General features: G+C 43.5%; 1 protein-coding gene across 1 annotated transcript in view; it reads left to right on the top strand.

The window, feature by feature from the left end:
- Nucleotides 1–390: 390 nt before the first annotated feature.
- The window catches only part of CHRM2 (cholinergic receptor muscarinic 2), a 123,123-nt gene continuing 96,650 nt past the window's right edge, over nucleotides 391–26,863 (top strand). The window contains exon 1 of the mRNA XM_075275366.1: nucleotides 391–993. The gene's annotated coding sequence lies outside the window, so the exon portion shown is untranslated. The remainder of the gene's footprint in view (nucleotides 994–26,863) is intronic.

Below are 26,863 nucleotides of genomic sequence, written 5' to 3'. Positions count from 1 at the left end.
CTGAGGAGAGACAGAGGAGACAGACATGGGTAGGAAAGGAGCATAGAGAGACAGAGGAACAAGAGAGACAGGTCCGGAGATGAGGGAGAAAAGAGAGACATTCAGAAAGAGGGAGAAACAATGAGAGAGAGAAACAGACATCTGAGGAGGAAAAGAGACTGAGAAGGAGACTGTGAATGAGACATGCCTGGGAGGTAAACAGAGACAAAGAGACTGAGAGAGAGGTGCAGAGGTACGAGACAGATACTATGAATGAGAGACATAGAGGGAGTAAGAGACCTAGAGAGGTAGGAAAGAGACAGAGGGCCAGCAGAGGGATGGAGGGCGATGTGCCTGGAAATAAACAGCAGCGGAATCTGATGATGAGAGTGACAGGAGAGGAGACAGCAGCGGAGACCGAGGAGACAGAGTCATTTTCTATTCAGCCACAGCCACCAAATCAGAGAGCAGTCGACATCTCATTGGCGGAGCGGCGCGTTGAGCAGCAGTAATCCTGTCCTGGTGTAAGCTCTGCGCACAGTCCACAGCCAGCAGCGCAGCGGGCACATCACTAGCAGCCATGCAGCCAGGAGCTGGCACTGTGTGAGGGGCACTCTACCTGCCCGAGAGGTGGGGGCAGCACCTCCCCCTTCTTCACCTTTATAACCAGATGGATGAATTATTCTCCATGTGACGCCTCTGACAGCCAGCCGCCAGCCCTGCCATTCCACACGTTGCCTTGCCTGAGAGCACATGAAGTTGGCAGTGCCCGCGCAGAGGCGTGTCTAAGTCTTAGCAGCAGGGATGTGACATCCATCATCGCCCAGGACAATGCCACTTCTCTCCTAACAGTCCTGCCCTGCCAGCCTCTCAGCGCCCACCGCTCTCAGCTCCAAGGAAGACGGGATGGGAGACTTATACCAAGACCCCTGCACCCTCTTATGACTGGGGGGCACTGCGCCAACCTCCGCCGCCGCTCTGTGGGGAGTCCAACTTGCAGAAAACTCTTTCCAGGTAGGTGGCTTCTCTTGTTATGTTGTTGTAGACCTTCGTCGTGCCCCGCGTTGCCCACAGCGTGTGTAGGTTACAGTTGGCTCTGGCGCTTTGGAAGGTGCCATCGTCGACAGTTTCGGTGCCACCAGATGCTCTGCAGAAATCCAGGAACCTACTAGAGTCATTTGTCAGTCTCCCACCCAAGGCAAACATTGCTCTACTTAATTACCGTCAGTCCTAATGACAAACCGCTGCTCGCAACGGAGTCATTTAACACTTTCACCTATCACCGCTCAACTGGTGCCACATGCCAGCCCTGCTCGAAACGCAGTACTGCGCTCAGGGGTCAGACTGGATAGACTGTTGATCCCAATCTGTGACCGTCTACCCCCAAACCCCTCCATACTGCCCCCTCCTCACAAGTTAATTTCCGCAGTGAATCTGTTTCGGTGTTCCTGTGGTCCTTGCTCAGTCAAGCAAGTGTTAATGTCCCCTTTTGCCATTTACCTTGAGTGCCCCTTACTTGGTTGCCAGAGGGTCAACATATTCTTTGGACTATTGTGGTACCCATGGTGGTGCCCATTTTATTTCTACACATCAGGTCATTGTAATACCGAGGGCTACAAAGGGTTAACCTTCCCTCTTGGAGCGCCCCTTACCTCGTTGGTAGCGGGTATATATCTAGATATATTTTGCCTATCCTGCGCCCATAGTGGTGTCCATTTTTCTACGTATCAGGTCACTGTGATAGCACTTGCCCAGCCATGGGTTAACCTTTTCTTTTGGAGTGCCCCTTAGCTGGGGAAGAGGGTCAATGTAATGTCTTGCCTATCATGGTGCCCGTTTTCCTACAGATCAGGTCCTGTTGCATGCCCAGGACTACCTTTAACTCGTAGACAGAGCGTCAAAATAGTCTATCCTATTGCAGTGCCCATATCATGCTTCTGCATGCCCAGGACTACAAAGGGTTAACCTTCCTTCTTGGGGTGCCAGAGGGTCCTTATAATCTCTCAGCCTATTATAGTGCCCATGGTGGTGCCCATACGTTTTACATATCAGATCATCGTGCTACCACTTGTCCAGAACTACAGAGGGTTAAACTTTTCTCATGGAGGGTCCATATAATGGCCTCACTATGATAGTGCCCATGGCGGTGCCCAATGTTTTCCATTTTCTAAGTATATCAGGTCACTGTTTTGCCCCTTGCTCGGGAGTACACAGGGTTAACCTTTCTTCTCGGCATGACCTTTACCTGGTTGGCGGGAGGGTCAATTACCTATTTTAGTGCCCATGGCGGTGCCCTTTTGTTTTCATATCAGGTCATTCTGCTTCCACTTGCCCAGGACTACATAGGGTTTAGCTTTCCTATTAGAGTGCTCCTTACCTGGTCCATATAATCGTTTGCCTATGATGGTGCCCATGGTGGTGCCCAGTTTTTGATAATTGGGTCATTGTGCTACCGCTTTTTCAGGACTACGTAGAGTTAACCTTTCTTCTTAGCGTGAACCTTGTCTGGTTTGCAAAGGGTCAATATCATCTCTCACTTATTAGGGTACCCATAGAGGTGCCCATTTTTTGGAAAATTTGTTGACTATATCAAGTCATTGGCCTGGACTACGGTGGGTTAACCTCCCCCCCTATGATACGTATTACCCATCCTTTCCATGGCACCAATTTATGACGCAGCGTTGGCACGCAGAGGGTTAATGCCCTCTATAGATCATTCTCATGGTGCCCTATTTTCCATTATTTTGTGTGGCACCTTCCGAATCTACGGCTTTCTTCCCCTTACTCGTGCCTTGTTGCTAATCGGTGGCCCCCCTAAGGAAGGGGGGGCCCTATCCTATTGTGTCCTCATTTTTACAACCCGTAATCTTATTCCCCCCGTAATCTGGAGTGTTTTTGCTGAAGGGGACTTTCTAAGGACAAGTAAGTTAAACCCATTATAGCAGGACTATATTCCATCCCGAGACCCCCTCCCCATAACTTAGGAGGAGTGTCCGTGGTGGCGGGATGTGATACACCGCACATTACTATATGGACGATTACCTGGGGAGGGGGGGGGTGATCTTCTAATTAAAGGGATGAGACGGGATGGAGTCCATGAATGATTTATACCCGGGGAGAGGATCGCTTTAATATTCCTACCCGGGAACATTAAGTGATGATCTCTCGATACGTCGGGGGAGACTTTGTTACCGGCTCGGTGGGCACCTCCAGAGCCGCCAAATTGGGAGCGTTAAGGGATTAATCTTCGCAGCCTTTGATCATTCGCTTCCATCGGCTTTCATGTTCTCCGTGCCTGAGCCAACCCTCCGTACAAGGCGAATGTTGGGGCACAGACCATGGGCGCTATCCTGGCCCCGTAGCTGACGGCAGCTCATTGGTTAATGTTTGGGGCAAATTGAGGAATAAAAATTCCAAACAGGGTTCACAAACTTTCTAGAATCATTGGATTAGGGCAGTCGTGTCGTATCAGCCTGGAGCAGTATAGTGAGGGGAGGTGGAAGCCAAGGTGAGACAGGGAAGGGGTGTAAGGATAAGGGATGGGGGATGGGGGGGGGGTTGTTTGACTTGGAAATTTGGGCTTTAGTAAAATTGTAACCACTGAAGCACCTGACATGGCGGATCATTGGGGGAGGGGGCGGTGTACATAGACAGGTGGAGAATGGATGGAAACATGGAGAGTTCTATGGAGCGATAGATAGATAGATAGATAGATAGATAGATAGATAGATAGATAGATAGAAGATAGATAGATAGATAGGAGATAGATAGATAGATAGATAGATAGATAGATAGGAGATAGATAGGAGATAGATAGATAGGAGATAGATAGATAGGAGATAGATAGATAGATAGATAGATAGATAGATAGATAGATAGATAGATAGATAGATAGGAGATAGATAGATAGATAGATAGATAGGAGATAGATAGATAGATAGATAGATAGATAGATAGGAGATAGATAGATAGATAGATAGATAGATAGATAGGAGATAGATAGATAGGAGATAGATAGATAGATAGATAGATAGATAGATAGAAGATAGATAGATAGATAGGAGATAGATAGATAGGAGATAGATAGATAGATAGATAGATAGATAGATAGATAGATAGAAGATAGATAGATAGATAGGAGATAGATAGATAGGAGATAGATAGATAGATAGATAGATAGATAGGAGATAGATAGATAGATAGATAGATAGATAGATAGATAGGAGATAGATAGATAGATAGATAGATAGACATCTTTCCATCTTTCTACTTGTCTCTATCTATATATCTCTCCTATCTATCTATCTATCTATCTATCTATCTCCTATCTATCTATCTATCTATCTATCTATCTATCTATCTATCTATCATCTATCTATCTATCTATCTATCATCTATCTATCTATCTATCTATCTATCATCTATCTATCTATCTATCTCCTATCTATCTATCTATCTATCTATCTATCTCCTATCTATCTATCTATCTATCTATCTATCTATCTCCTATCTATCTATCTATCTATCTATCTATCTATCTATCTATCATCTATCTATCTATCTATCTATCTATCTATCTCCTATCTATCTATCTATCTATCTATCATCTATCTATCTATCTATCTATCTATCTATCTATCATCTATCTATCTATCTATCTATCTATCTATCATCTATCTATCAATCATCTATCTATCTATCTATCTATCTATCTATCTATTTATCATCTATCTATCATCTATCTATCTTCTATCTATCTATCATCTATCTATCTATCTCCTATCTATCTATCTATCTATCTATCTATCTATCTATCTCCTATCTATCTATCTATCTATCTATCTATCTATCTATCTATCTATCTATCTATCAATCATCTATCTATCTATCTATCTCCTATCTATCTATCTATCTCCTATCTATCTATCTATCTATCTATCTATCTATCTATCTATCAATCATCTATCTATCTATCTATCTATCTATCTATCTCCTATCTATCTATCTATCTATCTATCTATCTATCTATCTATCTCCTATCTATCTATCTATCTATCTATCTATCTATCTATCTCCTATCTATCTATCTATCTATCTATCTATCTATCTATCTCCTATCTATCTATCTATCTATCTATCTATCTATCTATCTATCATCTCCTGTGTTGTTCACACTGGGGCCCTTCAGCTGCTGTGACCTGGACTGGTATTACACTATACATTGCACTTCGCCCCTGTCATTGTCATCCGTCAAGTATATATTGGCTATAGATTGACTGACGTAAACCCGGCAGCAGATGTAGCAGAGCTAAGTTTGCCATATACCTCATGTAGCAGAGCTGAGTTTGCTGTATACCTCATGTAGCAGAGCTGAGTTTGCTGTATACCTCATGTAGCAGAGCTGAGTTTGCCGTATACCTCATGTAGCAGAGCTGAGTTTGCCGTATACCTCATGTAGCAGAGCTGAGTTTGCCGTATACCTCATGTAGCAGAGCTGAGTTTGCTGTATACCTCATGTAGCAGAGCTGAGTTTGCCATATACCTCATGTAGCAGAGCTAAGTTTGCCGTATACCTCATGTAGCAGAGCTGAGTTTGCCGTATACCTCATGTAGCAGAGCTGAGTTTGCCGTATACCTCATGTAGCAGAGCTGAGTTTGCTGTATACCTCATGTAGCAGAGCTGAGTTTGCCATATACCTCATGTAGCAGAGCTAAGTTTGCCGTATACCTCATGTAGCAGGGCTGAGTTTGCTGTATACCTCATGTAACAGAGCTAAGTTTGCCGTATACCTCATGTAGCAGGGCTGAGTTTGCTGTATACCTCATGTAGCAGAGCTGAGTTTGCTGTATACCTCATGTAGCAGAGCTGAGTTTGCCGTATACCTCATGTAGCAGAGCTGAGTTTGCCGTATACCTCATGTAGCAGAGCTGAGTTTGCCGTATACCTCATGTAGCAGAGCTGAGTTTGCTGTATACCTCATGTAGCAGAGCTGAGTTTGCCGTATACCTCAGAGTCTGCAGATAATATACAGGGCTGTTGATCTCTGTACAGACTGGCCTTGTTGTAGATAGAGTCTGGAATGTTAGAAATGTAGCAGAGCTGAGTTTGTCATTTGCCTGCTGGTTACATTGACCCTTGTCGCCCTGTGGTCACAGCTAGGGCTGTAGGAATGTTACAGATGTAGCAGAGCTGATTGCGTCATTTACCTAAGTGACACATATAGGCCAATAACAACAGCATGGGGACAGAGAAACGAATTTGCCGTATGTAGCAGAGTCGACTGTGTCATTTTATGCGTTGCGTCCTAAGTCAACCATACGTAGGACTGTTAAGATGCATGTTCTGGATGTAGCAGAGCTGATTGTGTCCTGTAACCCACTGACACATGAAGGCCAATAACAACACCAATGGGGACAGTTCATAGATGGTTATACTCAATAGAGACAGATGTAGCAGAGCTGACTGCGTCATTTAACCCACAACAACGCAGATACAGTATAAGGAAAGGTGGAACTAATCCATGACTTTAATGTTACAGATGTAGCAGAGCAGACTTGAGTCATGAGGAACCAGGACTACATCATGGGGACACTTTACTCTCAATAGACACAAGACTTTTACCGATGTAGCAGAGCTGAGTGTGTCATTTAACTCATTACATTGCCCATAAGCCCAACGTAGAGTCATTAAGGATAGAGACTGCGTACAACTAGACCAAGGCCGAGTTTTTCTGGTGTAGCAGAGCTTACTTTGTCATCCGTCACTACTCCCCATCACCCTGCAAGGTGTTGTCTGAGGTTTTCACATAGGACAGCAGTCAAGCCCATTATCTGCAGTGCACAATGACAAACTCAGCTCTGCTACATCTGCGTCTGGCTTACCGTGAAGCATCGTCTAGTTGTGGAGACGTTTGCTGCAGTGAACGTCATAAATCATTGATATTATAACTCACGGCGAAGTGTTTCGTTGTCAGATGTAGCAGAGCTGAGTTTGTCATTGAGCGCGGTGGCATTATTTATTGCGCTGTCCATCCAGGTGTGCGGTCTTACCTAGTGGTAAACCCGCGGTATGACCTAGCCCAGAACAGCAGAGCTGTAGTAGTAGCAGAGCCGCCCTGCAAAGTGTCATCAACAAGTGGCGAAGTTTACGGTATTGAGCGCTGGCTCGGGCAGAATACCGCAACAGTGTGTTCCTCTGCAGGATGTGTTTTCATTAGTGCATATCTAGATTTATGGCAGCGCAGCCTCGTGCCAAGCTGGAGCCCGCTCAAGACGCACGACAACTTAATATTCTAATGGCTCTTAGGTGCAATCGTCTACGCCGCAGCCTCGCTATCCGGCTGGATCTGCTTCCAAAACAAAACCGCCGCCACCGCTAACAGAAAAGCCTGTCAGGGACTCGAGGGGCGGGCGAGTGCAAGCTCTTGGGGTTCTGATTCCCATTGGCAGGATGATATTGCAGGTAGATCTGAGGGGTTACCTTAGTAAATGTGCGGGGGGAGGGGGGGCAGGGTCGTAGCTGACATAGCGCATCAATGTACCGAAATTGTGGACGCGAGTAAGAAGCTACTCTAAGACCCCGCCCACTGCTTGTAGGTGTGCTATCAGCCACCAACAGAGGGAGGCGCTCTAGCTGGGGTATAGTGCTTGTATAATGAATAGTCAGTTCACTTTCCTCTTTTTAATATTTTTTATTTGATTTATTATTATTATTATTATTATTATTATTATTATTATTAATAATGACAATTATTTATCTTTATTTTGCGTCGTTTCTTATTAATAATTATAATTACTAGTATTTGAATTTTAGATTATTATTATTTCATAATTTGATTTATAACTATTGTTTGTTATTTATATTAGTAACAGTAGAGCAGTAGATAGTAGTAGTAGGATTTGTAGTAGTAGCAGAAGTTGTAATAGTAGTAGTACAAGCAGATAGTAGTAGTAGGATTTCTAGCAGTAGATGGCAGTATTTGTAGTAGTTGTTGTAGTACATGGTCGAATCAATATTTGTAGTAGTAGATAGTATTTGTAGTAGGATTAGCAGCAGTAGATAGTAGTAGTAGTAGATAGTAGTAGTATGTGTAGTAGTAGCCATAGTAGATAGTAGAGAGTAGGATTTGTAGTAAGAGTAGCAGCAGTAGATAGTAGTAGTAGATAGTAGTAGTAGTAGTAGTAGTATGTGTAGTAGTCGCAGTAATAGATAGTAAAGAGTAGGATTTGTAGTAGGAGTAGCAGCAGTAGATAGTAGTAATAGCATTTGTAGTCATAGTAGCATCAGTAGATAGTAGTAGTAGTAGTAGTATTTGTAGTAGGAGTAGATAGTAGTAGCAGTAGATGGTAGTAGTAGTATTTGTTTATCTAGTAGTAGTAGCAGCAGATAATAGTAGCAGTATTTGTAGTAGCAACAGTACAAAGTAGTAGTAGTAGTATTTGTAGTAGGAGTAGCAGCAGTAGTAATAGCAGTAGATAGTAGAAGCAGTAGTAGTATGTGTAATAGTAGCTGTAGTAGATAGTAGAGTAGGATTTGTATTAGGAATAGCAGCAGTGGATAGTAGTAATAGCATTTGTAGTAGGAGTAGTAGCAGCAGATAGTAGTAGTAGTATTTGTAGTAGTAACAGTAGATATTTGTAGTAGGAGTAGCAGCAGTACATAGTAGTAACAGTACGTGTAACAGTAGATAGTAGTATCAATATTTGTAGTAGTAGCAGTGGATAGTAGTAGTAGTAGCATTTGTAGTAGTAGCAGTAGATAGTATCAATATTTGCAGTAGTACTAGTAGCAGCAGTAGATAGTAGTGGCAGTATCATTAGCAGTAGTACTTGTAGCATTACTATTACATTCGGTGTTGTTATTTATTCATTTATTATTATTATTATTATTATTATTATTATTATTCCTGATGTCTTTGTAAGCCCCTCCTCACATTCATGAATCCAGCGCCCCCATGTGACAGTAATGGTCGCCACTCGATCTGAGGTTGACTTCATGATCACATTAAGAGAAGAAATTGCGATTTGCTTTGCGTCTTTGTGCGGTTGTTGCAGACAGAACCGTCCGGATTAGAGAACCGTCAGGGATTTGTATAAATTAAAAAAATAACATGAAATTTAAAAATTGCAGAATGAAATGAAAGTCGGCCTGGACAGAAGTCTCCCCTCGGAGTTGTATCAGTCAGTCCATCAGATCTTGCAGATTCTCACTGATCCTTCCTCGCATTCGCTTCCTCCACCAGCTTCGTCTTCTGTAAATTTGGGGATTTTAAGGATAAAAAAATCATTCGGGAGCAGCTGTGAAATCCGTCTGTGAATCTCATTTTCTATTTTTCTTGTATGGGATGACGTCTGGGCTAATGGAGTTTCTTGTAATTCAGGATTGCAGTCATAAATGGAAAGCTAGAACAGCAGTGGAGACTGACACCTAAGCGGTTAATTAAAGGGAGCCCCTAATTCAGGACCATCATCCATGATTTGCTACGAAGAGTGTCATAGTATTTCTGGAAGACACCGTGTAGTACTTCGTTTTACCTGTGGAGGCAGTGTGGTGTCATGAAGCAGGTCCTTCTAGATTCCTATCTATGGTAGATCAAAGATGATCACGGGATTCCCGCAGTAGGACACCCTGTGATCGGCTTAATCTTGGGATCCCCCGTGGCTAATATTTTTGCTTTCAAACGGAATATATGCCCCTCCCACTTGTCACAGATTGAAACCAGTGCTCAAAAATTTGCAATCAGCGACTCCCCCCACTTGCCAAATTCTATCTTACATATTACAGCCGTAATAACTAGGGTTGAGCAATCGGGATCGGAAAAGATCGGATTCCGATCGGCGATCGAGTAAATTTCACGATCGTGATCAGAATTCCGATCTTTTCCGGCGGGATCAAGGTCAGAGGTTATCTCAAGATCGGCTCAACCCTACTCATGTATACATCATGAATAGGGTTGAGCGATCGGGATCGGGAAAAATCGGATCCCGATCGGCGATCGAGCAAATTTCACGATCGGGATCGGCTGGAAAATGATCGAAAATCGGATTTTAAAAACGATCCTAAAGTTTCAAGATCGGCTCAACCCCAGTAATAACCATTACATTCCACCACTGGGCTGAATTAAGCGAAGTGACATCATACGAGCTGCAGAGCAGAACTCAACCTTTTTTTTAATCTTAATTTCTTTACCCGTATTGTATATCAGGAGTCGTAGCAACAAGATAATGAGCACTCATTTGCATAGGAAATCAATTATAATGAGCTAAAACTTATTTTTATCCGCGCCATTCCAACGCGTTGACAGCTTTACCCAGCAGGCGGAGAGTCAGGCGCGGCGTTGTCGCCTATTGAGCTGACAATTATTACATTGACTTTCCTTAGAGGAGACTGGACCGCCTCGAGATCGCTACAGATAGTCACGCCGGGACGTTGCTGGTCTTGGCCACCGATCTCTGTGTTTATGGGTTGCGATGAGCTAATACTTGATACCGATCTCACTACCAAGAGCGGCGGAAAGAAACAAAACCCACTCACAGTCTTGTCTGATTTGGCCCAAGCGGGTGATAGAATTTGGGCCGAGAGTCAAAAAGGAGATTGTACATTATAAGCCTTTTATAGTATTTTTATAAAAGACAAAGGGGGAGGAGGGCGCTGACCCTGCGGGAGGCAGTGACCACTCCATTTATAGCATGGCATGTAAGTGACCGATCGTAGTCAGAACTGGCTCACTAGGAAGAGAACTATTTTTTAATGTTAATTGTTTGAAACAATTTTTGGTGATTTTTTTTTTAATAATTTTTTTATTTTTCATGTCACGTCTAGAAAAGATCGGATCCCGATCGGCGATCAAGTAAATTTCATGATCGTGATCGGGTTCCGATCCTACCTAAAAAAGATCGGGAACGGAATTCCGATCCCGATCACTCAACTTACCTGCACAGATCTGCTGCCGCTGCCGCTTCCCGTTCTTCTCGCTCCTCTTCTCTCTACTTCACATACCTTAGAGCGCCCTGCGAGCCCCTGCCTCCCTAGCCTAGTGTTAGAGATGCTGGGAGAAGGCGGGGCTTGTGGCTTAGGAGAGTGTGGGTGGGTACAGGGAGGGGAGACATGAGTGATGCACTCAAGTCTTCCCGCCCACACTCTCCTAAGCCACAACAAGCCCCGCCTTCTCCCATCATCTCTAACACTAGCCTAGGGAGGTGGGGGCACGCACGGCACTCTGAAGGCATGAGAAGAGGAGCGAGAAGAGCGGGGAGCGGCAGCGGATCTGTGCAGGTAAGTGGGGGCTAAGTAGTCGGGGGATTTTTTTTTAATCACTACACAGCATGGAGTCCAAAAATTGAAACAATTTTTGGACTCCATGCTTTGTAGTGAATAGGATCGTTTTTTAAAATCCGATCTTCGATAATTAAAAAAAATCCCATTGACTTGCATTGGGATTGGGATCGAGTTCGGATGGAAAATGATCGGAAATCGGATTTTAAAAACGTTCCTGAAATTTCAAGATCGGCTCAACTCAAGTCACGTCTAAATCCTGCAATGTTCACTCTGGCCACTAAACCTAATAATAGACCGGCACTTGCCAATTTCATAAGGCTTTCCATGCAGCAGTCAAACTCCTTTATACAGTCCTATGAAAAAGTTTGGGCACCCCTATTAATCTTAATCATTTTTAGTTCTAAATATTGTGGTGTTTGCAACAGCCATTTCAGTTTGATATATCTAATAACTGATGGACACAGTAATATTTCAGGATTGAAATGAGGTTTATTGTACTAACAGAAAATGCGCAATATGCATTAAACCAAAATTTGACCGATGCAAAAATATGGGCACCTCAACAGAAAAGTGACATTAATATTTAGTACATCCTCCTTTTGCAAAGATAACAGCCTCTAGTCGCTTCCTGTAGCTTTTAATCAGTTCCTGGATCCTGGATGAAGGTATTTTGGACCATTTCTTTCTACAAAACAATTCAAGTTCAGTTAAGTTTGATGGTCGCCGAACATGGACAGCCCACTCTCAAATGATCTGAAAACAAAGATTGTTCAACATAGTTGTTCAGGGGAAGGATACAAAACGTTGTCTCAGAGATTTAACCTGTCAGTTTCCACTGTGAGGAACTTAGTAAGGAAATGGAAGACCACAGGGACAGTTCTTGTTAAGCCCAGAAGTGGCAGGCCAAGAAAAATATCAGAAAGGCAGAGAAGAAGAATGGTGAGAACAGTCAAGGACAATCCACAGACCACCTCCAAAGAGCTGCAGCATCATCTTGCTGCAGATGGTGTCACTGTGCATCAGTCACCAATACAGCGCACTTTGCACAAATAGAAGCTGTATGGGAGACTGATGAGAAAGAAGCCGTTTCTGCACGTACGCCACAAATAGAGTTGCCTGAGGTATGAAAAAGCACATTTGGACAAGGCAGCTTCATTTTGGAAACAAAAATTGAGTTGTTTGGTTATAAAAAAAGGCGTTATGCATGGCGTCCAAAAAGAAACAGCATTCCAAGAAAAACACATGCTACCCACTGTAAAATTTGGTGGAGGTTCCATCATGCTTTGGGGCTGTGTGGCCAATGCCGGCACTGGGAATCTTGTTAAAGTTGAGGGTCGCATGGATTCCACTCAGTATCAGCAGATTCTTGAGAATAATGTTCAAGAATCAGTGACGAAGTTGAAGTTACGCCGGGGATGGATATTTCAGCAAGACAATGATCCAAAACACCGCTCCAAATCCTCAGGCATTCATGCAGAGGAACAATTACAATGTTCTGGAATGGCCATCCCAGTCCCCAGACCTGAATATCATTGAACATCTGTGGGATGATTTGAAGCGGGCTGTCCATGCTCGGCGACCATCTAACTTAACTGAACTTGAATTGTTTGTCCAAAATACCTTTATCCAGGATCCAGGAACTGATTAAAAGCTACAGGAAGCGACTAGAGGCTGTTACCTTTGCAAAAGGAGGATCTACTAAATATTAATGTCACTTTTCTGTTGAGGTGCCCATACTTTTGCACCGGTCAAATTTTGGTTTAATGCATATTGCACATTTTCTGTTAGTACAATAAACCTCATTTCAATCCTGAAATATTACTGTGTCCATCAGTTATTAGATATATCAAACTGAAATGGCTGTTATAAACACCAAAATATTTAGAACTAAAAATGATTAAGATTAATAGGGGTGCCCAAACTTTTTCATAGGACTGTATAACAGACAGGATTACAATAGAAGTTAGCACCTCTTTTCATAACACCACTGAGCCATCATTACATCACTACTGACAATAGATGATGTCACAGCTTATCGACTCCTCCTCCCTGCACAGAGCATGTCTAGAAAACTCTAACATAGACCTCAAGGAAACTATTGCTGCCTATGGCCATGATTATACTGTAAAACATATCACTAAATGTTGTGAGCAGAGGAGAAGCTCAGGCAAGATGGCCGCCCCATAATCATGTGTAGAAAGTAGAAGTAAAAAAAATCTATCATCCGAACATAAAAATAAATGAGAAAAAAGTGATAGATTTAATATATGGTTTTAATAAGTCAAAGAAGATTCTCTTGCAGTACTCCTCCTGACCTCCGGGAGTGCTGTTACAGGAAAATATAACCAGATATGAGCTATGTCATTTCCTACTGTGTCACCTAATACTAAAAATAAGTATTATAATGTGTTTCCATGTGACTATAATACCAGGACCAGGAGTTAGGCTCCACCCAAACCTGAGAACTCCGCCCACAATCTTCTGACTACTACCCTAGCTTGTTGCGTCTGTGTGGTGTATACGGTAACAGAAGCGTGACACATATTGTTCTTAATAAATTCCAGCAGGTGTTACATTACCGAGAAAGCTCCGAGCGTAAAATATACAGGACACGTAGAGTTAATTAAAGTTTATGTATTCCCTTAAGTGAGACAAGCTGTGCGGCGTACATTACATCAGATGGGAACTTTCTCCGTTTCACAAAATTTCCCTAAAACAGTCTCGCGCTGACGACAAACATGGTGCAAGCGCCGTTCGCTTCGTGGTCTCTACAGAACAGCAGTGAGCACAATAATATATACTGTATGCCCACTATATATCCATCTAAGGAGGATGTAGTGAGCATGCTTAGTGTACAGGGAGAGGGAGGAGGGAGGAGGAGCTGCAGTACCTACATCACTTATTGTTAATAAAGTGATAAAGTGTTAACTGTCATTGTAACACTACTCTGAGATAATAATGAAATGGGACCCTTACTGGTCATAAGAACGGGGTCCAGAGTGGTGGTCATACTTATAGTTGTCAAGCATGCACACTACTGCACTACTTCATTGTCTATGGTATAGAACCATATACTGCCCACTATATAGTCATCTATCCTTTACTATCTACTTCAGACTATTTAACAGGAGGATGTAGTGAGCATGCTTTGTGTGCAGAGATCACTGTACATAGAGAGGGGGAAAGAAGGAGAAGCTGTACTGTCGCCACCAGTTAATGATGTGTTAACTGTCATTGTAACCCTACACCTACTGATCACGGTAATGGGGTCCTGAGTGCGTGGAGATCAAGCATGCCCACTACTACTCCATACATTGTCTACGGGGCATATATAGATGGTCTAGTCCAGCTCCAGACTGTGAATGGGGTGGTTGTAAGGGGTGAATTTTATGAGGTTCACAATTCGAAAAAAATGGGGATTGGAAAATCTGATCCCTATGTTCGGTCCGAAACGGAAGTACAATTATACTCTGGGGTCTGCTAATAATCGGAGGCCGGGGGGATGTGCAAAAATGGGAAAAAAAAAACACTTGGTCACCTTTCCTACATTCTGCTGGGGCATCTTATGATGTTGGGGTCCGCCAGGTCTCCCTGTGATTGGGCCTCTGTGATCATGTTAAAGTTAATGCCCCCACATGACAGGACCTGGGGACAGAAGACAAGGCGGACAGCTGGGAAGAAGACCAGAATGTTGGAGGAAGCCACCACAGAGACCAGGAAAATGAATTTTTTTTTTCATTACTGGCCCAAATCTGATTTCCAATCATTTTCCAGCCAATCCGGATCGTAATCGTGAAATTTGCTCGATCACCGATCGGGATCCGATCTTTCCCGATCGCTCAACCCTAGTCAATGCTTCTCTATTGGGAAAAGTCACTTTTAGGGCTAAGCCGATCTTGAAATTTCAAAATCCAATTTCCCATCATTTTCCGGCCGATCCCGATCATGAAATTTGCTCAATCCCTGATCGGGATCTGATCTTTCCCGATCCCGATCGCTCAACCCTACCCAAGAGTGTAATAACCTATTTTCATTGGATTCATCCAAGGTAAACTCCAAAAATTTTGGTTATGGCCAAACCCAAAATTTTTTGAAAATGGCCTTCCCTTCTTATACTCCCAGAGACTCGAGTAGAATAGCCAATGTTTTTGGATTCCTCCTAGGTCAACTCTAAAAATTCCAGGTACGGCCAAACCCCAAATTTTTGGAAATGGCGTCCCATCGTTATTATACCTCCAGAGGCACAAGAGTGTTAGAGTACAATAACCAACTTTGGTGGTTTCGTCCAAAGTGAACATCAAAAATTTGGGTAAATCCAAATCCCAAGTTTTCGGAAAACTAATAACTAGGGTTGAGCGATCGGGATCGGCTGGAAAATGATCAGAAATCAGATTTTAAAATCAATCCTGAAATCTCAAGATCGGCTCAACCCTACTGTATATATAATATACAATTAGGGTTGAGCGATCGGGATAGGGAAAGATTGGATCCTGATCGGCGATCGAGCAAATTCCACAATCGGGGATCGGCTGGAAAATATTAAAAAATCGGATTTTGAAATCTGAAGATCGGCTCAACCCTACTGTCTATATAATATATAATTAGGGTTGAGCGATCGGGATCGGGAAAGATTGGATCCTGATCGGCGATCGAGCAAATTCCACAATCGGGGATCGGCTGGAAAATATTAAAAAATCGGATTTTGAAATCTGAAGATCGGCTCAACCCTACTGTCTATATAATATATAATTAGGGTTGAGCGATCGGGATCGGGAAAGATCGGATCCCAATCGGCGATTGAGCAAATTTCACGATCGGGGATCGGCTGGAAAATGATCGGATTTTAAAATCGATCTTGAAATCTCAAGATCGGCTGAACCCTACTCGTAACTCTTCTCTAGTACTGAACTAGTGCCCGTGATCGGTAGGGGTCCCATCAGTTGGACCCCCGTCCATTATACACTTATTTATATTTTCCTATGGATAGGGCCCAATATCTTTATGACAACTCTGACCCCGGGGCAGGAAGTGTTGCCATAGGGACCTCTACCTCGGAACGGTCGGGGCACGTGATGTACTAAGACTTTAGATGAGTAGATTTTGCTCTTCTGTCCATTGAGTGGAAGCGACATCTCCTTCTCACGAAATTACGCCCTGGCTTCGGTACAGAACGTTCCCACCAGAATTAAACCCATGGACTGAAATGAGTTCATCGGCCCGCATTACTCCGTAGGTTGCTGCGTACCCGTCTAAACAAAGAGCTGCCTTTTAACCCTGTAGTGTGCGGTGCGTTCCTGCAGTCTACGCCGCGAGACACCTGATGCCTCATTAACTGGAATTATCTGCCTGGCATGTCATCTTCCCAAGTAACCTTGTTAGTTCTGGGTGAGCAGCCTGTAGAGGGTGCGGACTGACTACACCGAGCGGCACGTGGGCAACCTGGAGACTACTTTCATGTACGGACCCATGAGACGAGACCCAGATGATGGAGACGGGGGAGAAGGGGCGTCCGTGAAGCTGCAGAGAGGATGGATCCACCTCCTTCTACCCTGCAAGTTTATGACTAATGCTCCACTGATGATTTGGGCTGAGCTGTAATACCAAGCACAGCCACGAGGGCAAAGGGGCGCCGTTACTGGAAAAAAAAAATCTTTATATTTTAAGATTAGGGTTGAGCCGATCTTGATATTTCAGGATTGATTTTAAAATCGGATTTCCGATCATTTTCCAGCCGATCGCGATCGTGAAATTTGCTCGATCACCAATCGGGATCTGATCTTTCCTGATCCCGATCGCTCAACCCCAATTGTATATTATATATACCGTAGGGTTGAGCCAATCTTGAGATTTCAAAATCCGATTTCTGATCATTTTCCAGTCGATCACGATCATGAAATTTGCTCGATCGCCGATCGGGATCTGATCTTCCCCGATCCCAATTGCTTAAGATATTCCCTTTATTTTAAGAAAGGGAAACTGGTTCAGAAAAATTAAAGGGGGTATTTATTGACTTACCTGGGCCGGCCGGGGGGGGGGGGGGGGGGTGTTTCAGCAATGTCATGACCCCCGAGGCAACGTTTGGATCCGCCCCACCCCCTTCCCAATCTCACAGATAATTAACTAGAGTAAAGCCAGATGCTATAGTGTCGAACAACTATATGGAAACCATAAGCAAGTAGGCCTGTTGTTGCTGATAGTATAGAGTCGTGTCTTCGCTGTAGCCCTTTCCTGTCATTTATTTGCATTTATTTTCGATTAATAGGATTAATAAGCAGCAGCACCTCCTACTTGTTGACGGTTTCCAAATAGATATAGCTGATTTATTTTTAATATAATGTACAGAATTCAGCAAAAAGCAATAAAAATTTATGAAAAAGGTTTTTGGGACATTTTTTGACTACAGAAATTATTAATAATGGGTCTTCCCTGTATTAAAGGGGAGGGGCCTATAATTTTGTGACCACCTAATACCGAAAATGCACTACCGGGCACAGTCAGAGCAGTATACGTGTGAACACGGCTCCTTTGTGGCCCTGAGTCATCCTTATTTTTCAAGTTTATTTTAATATGTATATGGAACCCATCAGCAAGTAGGCTGGTTGTTGCCGATAACAAATTCTCCTGTGTTGGCTGTAGGTGTGGTTAACCAATGTCAGGTATTCATTTGTATGTGTTTGTTAGTAATAGGATTAATAAGCTCAGCAGCAGTTACCTACTTGTTGATGGTTTCCAAATATTATTTTTTCTAAAATATCAGATTTTTTTCATGTATTGCACAGAATTCCGCAAAAAGCAATAAAAAGTTGCTTTTTCTAAACATTTTTGGACTATAGAAGTTAATTATAGGGGGGTCATCACTGTTTTAAGTGTCTAATCCCCGCGTGTAGCAGCAGTCACAGTAATAATAGTACATGTGTGAACGCGGCTTTGTGCAGTACTAGTGCACTGAGTCATCCCCCCCTAGAGCGGGCTTAGAATTAAACCGTACTTGACGTATTTCGGGACGGCAGATCAATTCACGCCACGCGCCAGAGACGTCAGAGGAAGAGACGGGCGTGCGTCAATGATCAGACACACTGAGAACTTTATATGGAAAACATATCAGTACTCAGCTTTCCCACACTCCTGAACGTGTATCTAACGTGTTTCCTAATCCCATTCCGTAGCAAAACAAGGCGGGTTTGTCATTCTGGAATCTGGGAAAGCTGGGTGACATCCCACATGACTGTTTAGTCCAGGGGTCTCAAACTCAATTTACCCGGGGGCCGCTGGAGGTAGAGTCTGGGTGAGGCTGGGCCGCATCAGGTTTTCCCAATTTTTTTTTTTCTAAAAGTCGCCATATTCCGACAGCCGTAACTTTTTTATACGTCTGTGTACAGGATTGTGTAGGGCGTCTTTTTTTGCGGGGCCGGGTGTACTTTTCAGTTCTACCATTTTCGGGAAATCTTATTGCTTTGATCACTTTTTATTCAAATTTTTATCAGAATCAAAACTGTGAAAAAACGGCGGTTTGGCACTTTTTACTATTTTTCCCGCTACGGCGTTTACCGTACAGGAAAAATATTTGTATAGATTTGTAGAGAGGGCGATTTCGGACGCGGGGATACCTAATGTGTATGTGTTTCACAGTATTTAACTACTTTTATATTTGTTCTAGGGAAAGGGGGGTGATTTGAATTTTTAATACTTTTTATATTTTCTTTATTATTTTTTTACTTTTTATTTATTTATTTTTTTTTGCATTTATTAGACCCCCTAGGGGGTGTTGAACCCCAGGGGGTCTGATCACTAATGCAATGCATTACAATGCTAATGCATTGCAAAAAATCATCCTTTCTTTTGCAGGCTGCATAGAGCGAAAAGAGCAAAAGAAAGAATTTGCAGACAAGCCTGGGAGCCTTGTAAAGAGGTTAATGCCTCCGATCGGTCCCAGGACTGATCGGAGACATTAGCGCCGGTTGTCTACTGCTTAAAGCAATAGACACCCGGCGGCTATGGCGGCTGCCCGGCTCCCGGGCGGCCATCATAGTTACACACCCGGCATGCGCCATACTATTACGGCGGATGTCCGCGGGGGCCACAAACTGTTGTCCCGAGGGCCGTCAGTTTGAGACCCCTGGTTTAGGTAGCTTTCACTATCAGGATCTTGAAAAAGATGTCTTGGTTGGAGTTGTAATGGTGTCAATTCTATATGACTATAATGAAGGTTAGGCAGAGAAAATCCCCCCATAGACAACGGTTCAGCCTATAGATAGTTGTTAATGTTCTTGTCTCCCCTACAGCAGGATTTGGGTTTCCCATGTCCCATCCTCTCCTATATATACCTCCGACTGCCCTGCGTTGAGGGAAAATCTATATGAAACACAAGTACAGCAGCTTTGGGACCCGTCACTTGTCTTGTGCCGAACCCAACCTGTCAGTACCCATTGAGTGTATTTTGGAGCCCACCACCATAGCTTAGTTCTTATATTCTGAGCCGCCTCCAGTCATTCCATACTATTAAGATCCCACTCAAGGTGCCCATTAGTGACTACGGTTGGGTACCTGCCAATTTTCTTTAAGAAGCTGTTACACTCCTCCATCTAGAAGATGCTCCCTCGAGCCTTGACTATTTCTCACGTTCCGTGCAGGTACTACGCCACGTCCTCACATCCCGCTAATTGCCGGCAGATACTTATCATTATGATATATTGTGAACGTGGGGAGGGTAATTAGTGAAAATCTGGCAACGTGATTATCCAAGAGCGCTGCTCCGGCCTAGGAATGTGTGCTCCATGTTCTCGGAAATTATCACTCCCGTGTCATGTGAGGGAGTGGGGGATTCAAGGGTGGCCTAATCTTACTTGGTTTCCTTAAAGGAAAGATTTTAGAAAAAACGTACGCCCCAGGAGACTACTGGAAAAACGGGAGACCCCAAAAGAGATGTCATTCTTTTGGGTTCCGCTAAACTCTCCCAGAAGTTGTGCCACGAGATGGTGTCTATTTTGGCCACAGTGGTGGAAACGTTCTCAGACCACAACGGGTTTGTATTATTGTATGGTCTTCTTTTGTCTGTGGGGTTTGGGTGGTGTCCAGTTGGGATTTTTTGGGGAATCTGTGGACTGAGGAGGACCCTGTAGAAAGGAATGGTCTAAGGTCTGTATTGATAGTGGGCCTGGTCTGGGGTCTGTATAGATGGGGGTATGCTCTGAGGTCTATTTATGGGTCTATTCTGGAGATTGTATTGTTGGGGATCTGGATTATTCAAGATGTTCAAGTCTTGGGTATGTCGTTATAGCGGTCTTTTCTGAGGTCTATGTAATCTGGTCCGGGATGGTGGGAGATTCCATGATGGACATCAAGGACAACCTAATCTTTCAGAGTTTCATTCAAAGACAACTCAGTGGATTTGGTCGGGAGTCTGTTTAGATAGTGGTCCCGTCTTGGGTCTGTATGGATAGGGGGTCCGTGTAGATGGGGAGTCTGGTCTGGGTTCTATATAGTTGGGGAGTCTAATCTGGGGTCTGTATAGTTTGGTGTGCAAAGTCTATATAGATGTATGGGTCTGGTTTTGGATCTATATAGATAGAAGGTCGGGTGTGAGGATTATTTAGATTGGAGTCTGACCTCGGGGTCTGGTCTGAGGTCTGTATGGTTGAAGGATCTGGTCTGGGGTTTATATAGATGGAAGGGTCTGGTCTGAAGGCTAAATAGATTGGGTTCTTAGGTATGTTTAGAAGGGTCTGGTCTGAGGTCTACATAGTTGAAGGTCAGGAGAGAAGGTTCTGGTCTAAGTCCGTATAGATTTGGGTTTGATCTTAGGTCAAATTATATGGGTTGAGTCTGAGGTCTATATAGATGGAAGGGTCTGGTCTGAGGTATATATAGATGGAAGGGTCTGGTCTGAGGTCTGTATAGATGGGAGGTCTTGTTTTGAGGACTAAATAGATTGGGTTCTTAGGTATGTTTAGAAGGGTCTGGTCTGAGGTCTGCATAGTTGAAGGTCAGGAGAGAAGGTTCTGGTCTAAGGTCTATATAGATTTGGGTTTGATCTTAGGTCAATTTTTATGCGTTGAGTTTGAGATCTATATAGATGGAAGGGTCTGGTCTGGGATCTATATAGATGGGAGGTCTGGTCTGAGGTCTGTTTAGATAGGAGGTCTGGTCTGAGGCCTATATACATGGGAGGTCTGGTCCTGAGTCTATATAGATAGGAAGTCTGGTCTGGGGTCTATATAGATGGGGGGTCTGGTCTGAGGTCTATATAGATGGGGGGTCTGGTCTGAGGTCTATATAGATGGGGGGTCTGGTCTGAGGTCTATATAGATGGGAGATCTGGTCTAAGGTTTATATAGATAGGAGGTCTGGTCTGAGGCCTATATACATGGGAGGTCTGGTCCTGAGTCTATATAGATGGGGGGGTCTGGTGTGAGGTCTATATAGATAGGAAGTCTGGTCTGGGGTCTATATAGATGGGGGGTCTGGTCTGAGGTCTATATAGATGGGGGGTCTGGTCTGAGGTCTATATAGATGGGGGGTCTGGTCTGAGGTCTATATAGATGGGAGATCTGGTCTAAGGTTTATATAGATAGGAGGTCTGGTCTGAGGCCTATATAGATTGGGTTCTGTTTATAGGGGTCTGGTCTGAGGTCTATATAGATGGGGGGTCTGGTCTGAGGTCTGTTTAGATGGGGGGTCTGGTCTGAGGTCTATATAGATGGGGGGTCTGGTCTGAGGTCTGTTTAGATGGGGGGTCTGGTCTGAGGTCTATATAGATGGGGGGTCTGGTCTGAGGTCTGTATAGATGGGAGGTCTGGTCTGAGGTCTATATAGATGGGGGGTCTGGTCTGAGGCCTATATAGATGGGGGGTCTGGTCTGGGGTCTATATAGATGGGGGGTCTGGTCTGAGGCCTATATAGATTGGGTTCTGTTTATAGGGGTCTGGTCTGAGATCTCCATAGTTGAAGATAAGGAGAGGAGGATCTGGTCTGGTCTAAGGCCTATATAGATTGGAGTTTGTTCTGGGGTTCTGGTCTTGGGGTTGTATATCTGAGGGATCTGGTCTGAGATCTACATGGTTGGGACCTGGGCTTGTATAAAGGGGTGGGGTCTGTTTGATTGGATCTGTATAAGGGGATCTGGTGTGTGGCCTGTATTCATATGTAATATTTTTGTTGGGGGTGTGCCCTATATAAATAAGCAGGGTGACAATGTGTCACAGATAGGGTTGAGCGATTGGGATCAGGAAAGATCGGATCCCGATCGGCGATCGAGCAAATTTCACGATCGGGATCGGCTGGAAAATGATCCGATTTTAAAATCGATCCTGAAATCTCAAGATGGGCTCATCCCTAGTCCCCGATATAAGATGCCGATATACACCCGCTGCTTTGTGGGTAGAGAAGGAGGCCGGGAGATCTCACTGCATTCGCTACTGAAGTAAATTTATCCTCTGGATATAATTCGATTCCGGATTATCCGAAAAATTCAAAAATGTCTCAGCCATTGTAAAATACCAAAAATCCTCAGCTCAGAAAACCCAAATTTCCTTTAAGCCGCACTGACTCGCCGATAGAGAAGAAGGCCGGGAGATCTCGCAGCGTTACATGAATGTGAAGCCGATCCGCACATGATTTCGGTATGATTAGATTTCAAAAAATTCACAGATGTCTTCGCATTTGGAAAATACCAAAAATTCTCGAAAAGAGAAAAATTTCAATGATTTCTCCCCCACAATATTGTCGTTGACACTTATCCGACGGTGCCCAGAGCCGCGAAGGGGAAATTCGCCCAGATTAGGAGAGGGAATCACGGGGTTAAACGCTGGGATACGGTATATTTTTAGCCTTCAAAGGCTCCTGAAGCTTATACACTGAAGATGAAAACACAAGCCAGACAGACTAAAGTATACATGAGAAATGCTTCCCCCATTCTTTGAAGAGCGGCAGGAACAGCTGGTGGATTCCGAGGGGACCTTGTTTATCTCACTTATACGCTGAAAACTTAATGTCTCTAAAAATCCCTATTTACCGGGTAATGGGGGGGGGGGGGAGGCAGGTGGGGGCGGCCAAACTACCGCAGGGAGAACAGGTCCACTGACCACGGATAGACTCGTCACCAGATATACTATATGGCAGTATAGATTACCGTTATGTCTTCACTGTACAGCACAATTATCTATGCACTCTATGGCGGTGTTATGTAAAATTATATAATACACGTATTCCCTGAGTGTATGGCACAATTTGTTATGCACTATATGGCAGTATTATGTAAAAATATATAATACTGTTATATACTGGCTGTATAGCACAATATGCACTATATGGCGGTATTATATATTATTCTTATTCCCTGACTGTATAGTACAATTTCTTATGTACTATATGGCGGTATTATGTAAAAATACATAATACTCTTATACCCTGACTGTATAGCACAATTATCTATGCACTATATGGCGGTGTTATGTAAAATTTTATAATACTCTTATACCCTGACTGCATGGCACAATTTCTTATGTAGTATATGGCAGTATTATGTGGCGCTGTAGAGTACTGTTATGTCCTCTTTGAACAGCACAATTATCTATGTTCTATACGGCGATATTTAGAGATGAGCAAACAGCCGTTTCAAATAGCACACTCCCATAGAAATGAGTGGAAGCGGCCGACACGCAGACTTTGCCAGCAGCCGGCCGCTTAACCCCCCCACGTGCCAACTATGTCCATTCATTTCTATGGGAGTGTGCTGTTCGAAACGGCTGTTTCGAATAGTGTTCGCTCAGCTCTAGTGGTATTATGTAAAAGTATATAATACTGTTATACACTAACTGTATGGCACAAGTTGTTATGCACAATATGGCGATATTATGTAAAAATATATAAAACTGTTATACACTGACTGTATGACACAAGTTGTTATACACTATATGGCGGTATTATGTAAAATCATATAACACTCTTATACCGTGACTGTATGGCACAATTTGTTATGCACTATATGGCGGTATTATATAAAATATATAATACTGTTATACACTAACTGTATGGCACAAGTTGTTATGCACTATATGGCGGTATTATATAAAATATATAATACTGTTATACAGTAACTGTATGGCACAAGTTGTTATGCACTATATGGCGGTATTATATAAAATATATAATACTGTTATACAGTAACTGTATGGCACAAGTTGTTATGTACTATGTGGCGGTATTATATAAAATCACATAATACTCATACCGTGACTGTATGGCACTATTTGTTATGCACTATATGGCAGTATTATGTAAAAATATATAATACTGTTATACCCTAGCTGTATGGCACACTTTTTCGTGTACTATATGGTGGTATTATGTAACACTTTATAGTACAGTTAAACCCTGACTGTATAGCTCAATTATCTATGCAGCATATGGCAGTATTATGTAAAATTATATAATAGTGTTATAACCTGACTGCATGCCACAATTTTCTATGCAGTTTTGATGGCAGTATTATGTGTCGCTGTATAGTACTATTATATCTTAATTGTATGGCTCTGTTATCTGCACACTATGTAGCAGTATACAATACTCTTATGTTTTCATTGCACAGCTATGTGTACACTGTATGACAGTATTAGTTAGGGTTCTGAGAGGCGATGGTATCTTCGTAAATCAGCCGAACTCCCGTGCACCAAATGGAGATCTACAGCAGTATTTCAGGAGGGGAATGTGCTGACTTTGCAGGAGGCAGTGACCCCTCATATGATGATGTCAGTGAGGACTGGGCTGTAAGTAACAGGGACAGTGTCATGGTGTGAGGAGGGGAATGTGGACAAATGGAAAAGAGCCTTCCAGCAGCACAGAGTATTTTGTTATGTACAGCAGAGCTGAGTTTGAAGTGGGGTCTTCCTGGGTCTCCTACCATACAGTCCCTTCTCATTCAGACGCTGACACTGGATAGTACGGGGTGACACTGTTGTACCCTCGGACTGCAGGGCAGCTGGAACTTGTTTGGATGTTAGTCGAGGTTCTTTATCCACCATCTGCACAATCTTGCGGTGAAATCTCTGGTCAATGTTTCTTTTCTGTCCACATCTAGGGAGGTTAGCCACAGGGCCATGGGCTTTACACTTCTTACTGACACTGCGCACGGTAGACACAGGAACATTCAGGGCTTTGCAGATGGACTTGTAGCCTTGAGATTGCTCACGCTTCCTCACAATTTTGCTTCTCAAGTCCTCAGACAGTTCTTTGGTCTTCTTTTTTTTTCTCCATGCTCAATGTGGTCACACAAGGACACAGGACAGAGGTGGAGTCAACTTTAATCCATTTCAACTGGCTGCAAGTGTGATTTAGTTATTGCCGCCACCTGTTAGGTGCCTCAGGTAAGTAACAGGTGCTGGTAATTACATAAATTAGAGAAGCATCACATGATTTTTCAAACAGTGCCAATACTTTTGCAATCATTTTCTGGAAGAACACGAGTATTATCTGACAGAATCGCAGGGGTGCCAATACTTTTGGCCAACACTGTAGAACTGCACAGCCTGAGAGCGAATGGACCGATTCGACTCTGCTACATGCGTGAATTTCGGCAGTAGGTTCTAGCAACGGCAAAATTTGCGACGTTGAAGCCGTATCTTCGCTCCCGATGTCTTAGATACCTGCCAGCCCCTCTCAAGGCTGACAACCCCCCCCCCCCACCAAGTATCAAACTTCCTCCTGATAATTGTGACCTATATGGAAAAGAATAATCTATTCCGGTCCCGTTACCATGGAGATAAAGAGCGGAGAACATGGGGACTCCATACCAGAGCAATTTGTCCTGCTGTTCTCCATGACAGAAGAGACACTATTCAATCCACACGGAGATGTCTCCTTGGGTGGGAATGTGGAGAGATACTTCATCATGGCCGACACTGATGGTGGGGGGGGGGGGGTCAATTCTTGGGGGTGTAAAAAGTTGCCGTGAATGACGCCAAATGTATATAACATAGATATCATCAATCATATCTTCTATCAGGGCTCACGTAATATCCAGTTTAGGTCTAGATGTAGCAGAGCTGAGTTTGTTGTGTGCCATGGTTCATGATACCTGGATAGGTCACATTGGACTTCAGTTAACCCTAAAACAACAAACCCAAACGTAACCGTAACTAACATTATTGTGGTATCAGCGGTGACAAAGCCAACTCTGCTGTTCCGGGGCCCTATTGTACATTCCAGCGCACTGTTTAGTAGCCACATTATCTGTATCCGCTACTAATGAGAAACATGAACTGGAACGGCTCCAGACCTCGCATGAACCTAAGGAAACCGTATTGTGAAATGAGAATGGGCTGGAGAACAATGTACCTCATGGGGGCGTCACACGGCGTCAGAGGGGCTCCATACAGGGTCTGTGCACATGACAGTGCCATGTGAAGGAGGCCTTAAAGGGATTCTACCATTAAAATCGAATTTTGTGTCGGTCACACGTAGGAATAGCTTTAAGAAAGTCTATTCTTCTCCTACCTTTAGATGTCTTCTCCGCGCCGCCGTTCCATAGAAATCCTGGTTTTCGTGTGTATGCAAATGAGTTCTCTCGCAGCACTGGGGGCGGACCCCAGCCATCAAACAGCCATGGGTGCG

This window comes from Leptodactylus fuscus, chromosome 5, assembly GCF_031893055.1.
Source record: "Leptodactylus fuscus isolate aLepFus1 chromosome 5, aLepFus1.hap2, whole genome shotgun sequence".
In the NCBI taxonomy this organism is placed as follows: domain Eukaryota; kingdom Metazoa; phylum Chordata; class Amphibia; order Anura; family Leptodactylidae; genus Leptodactylus; species Leptodactylus fuscus.
The sequence above is the reverse complement of the archived record's forward strand: the minus strand, read 5'-3'. Positions and strand labels throughout refer to the sequence as shown.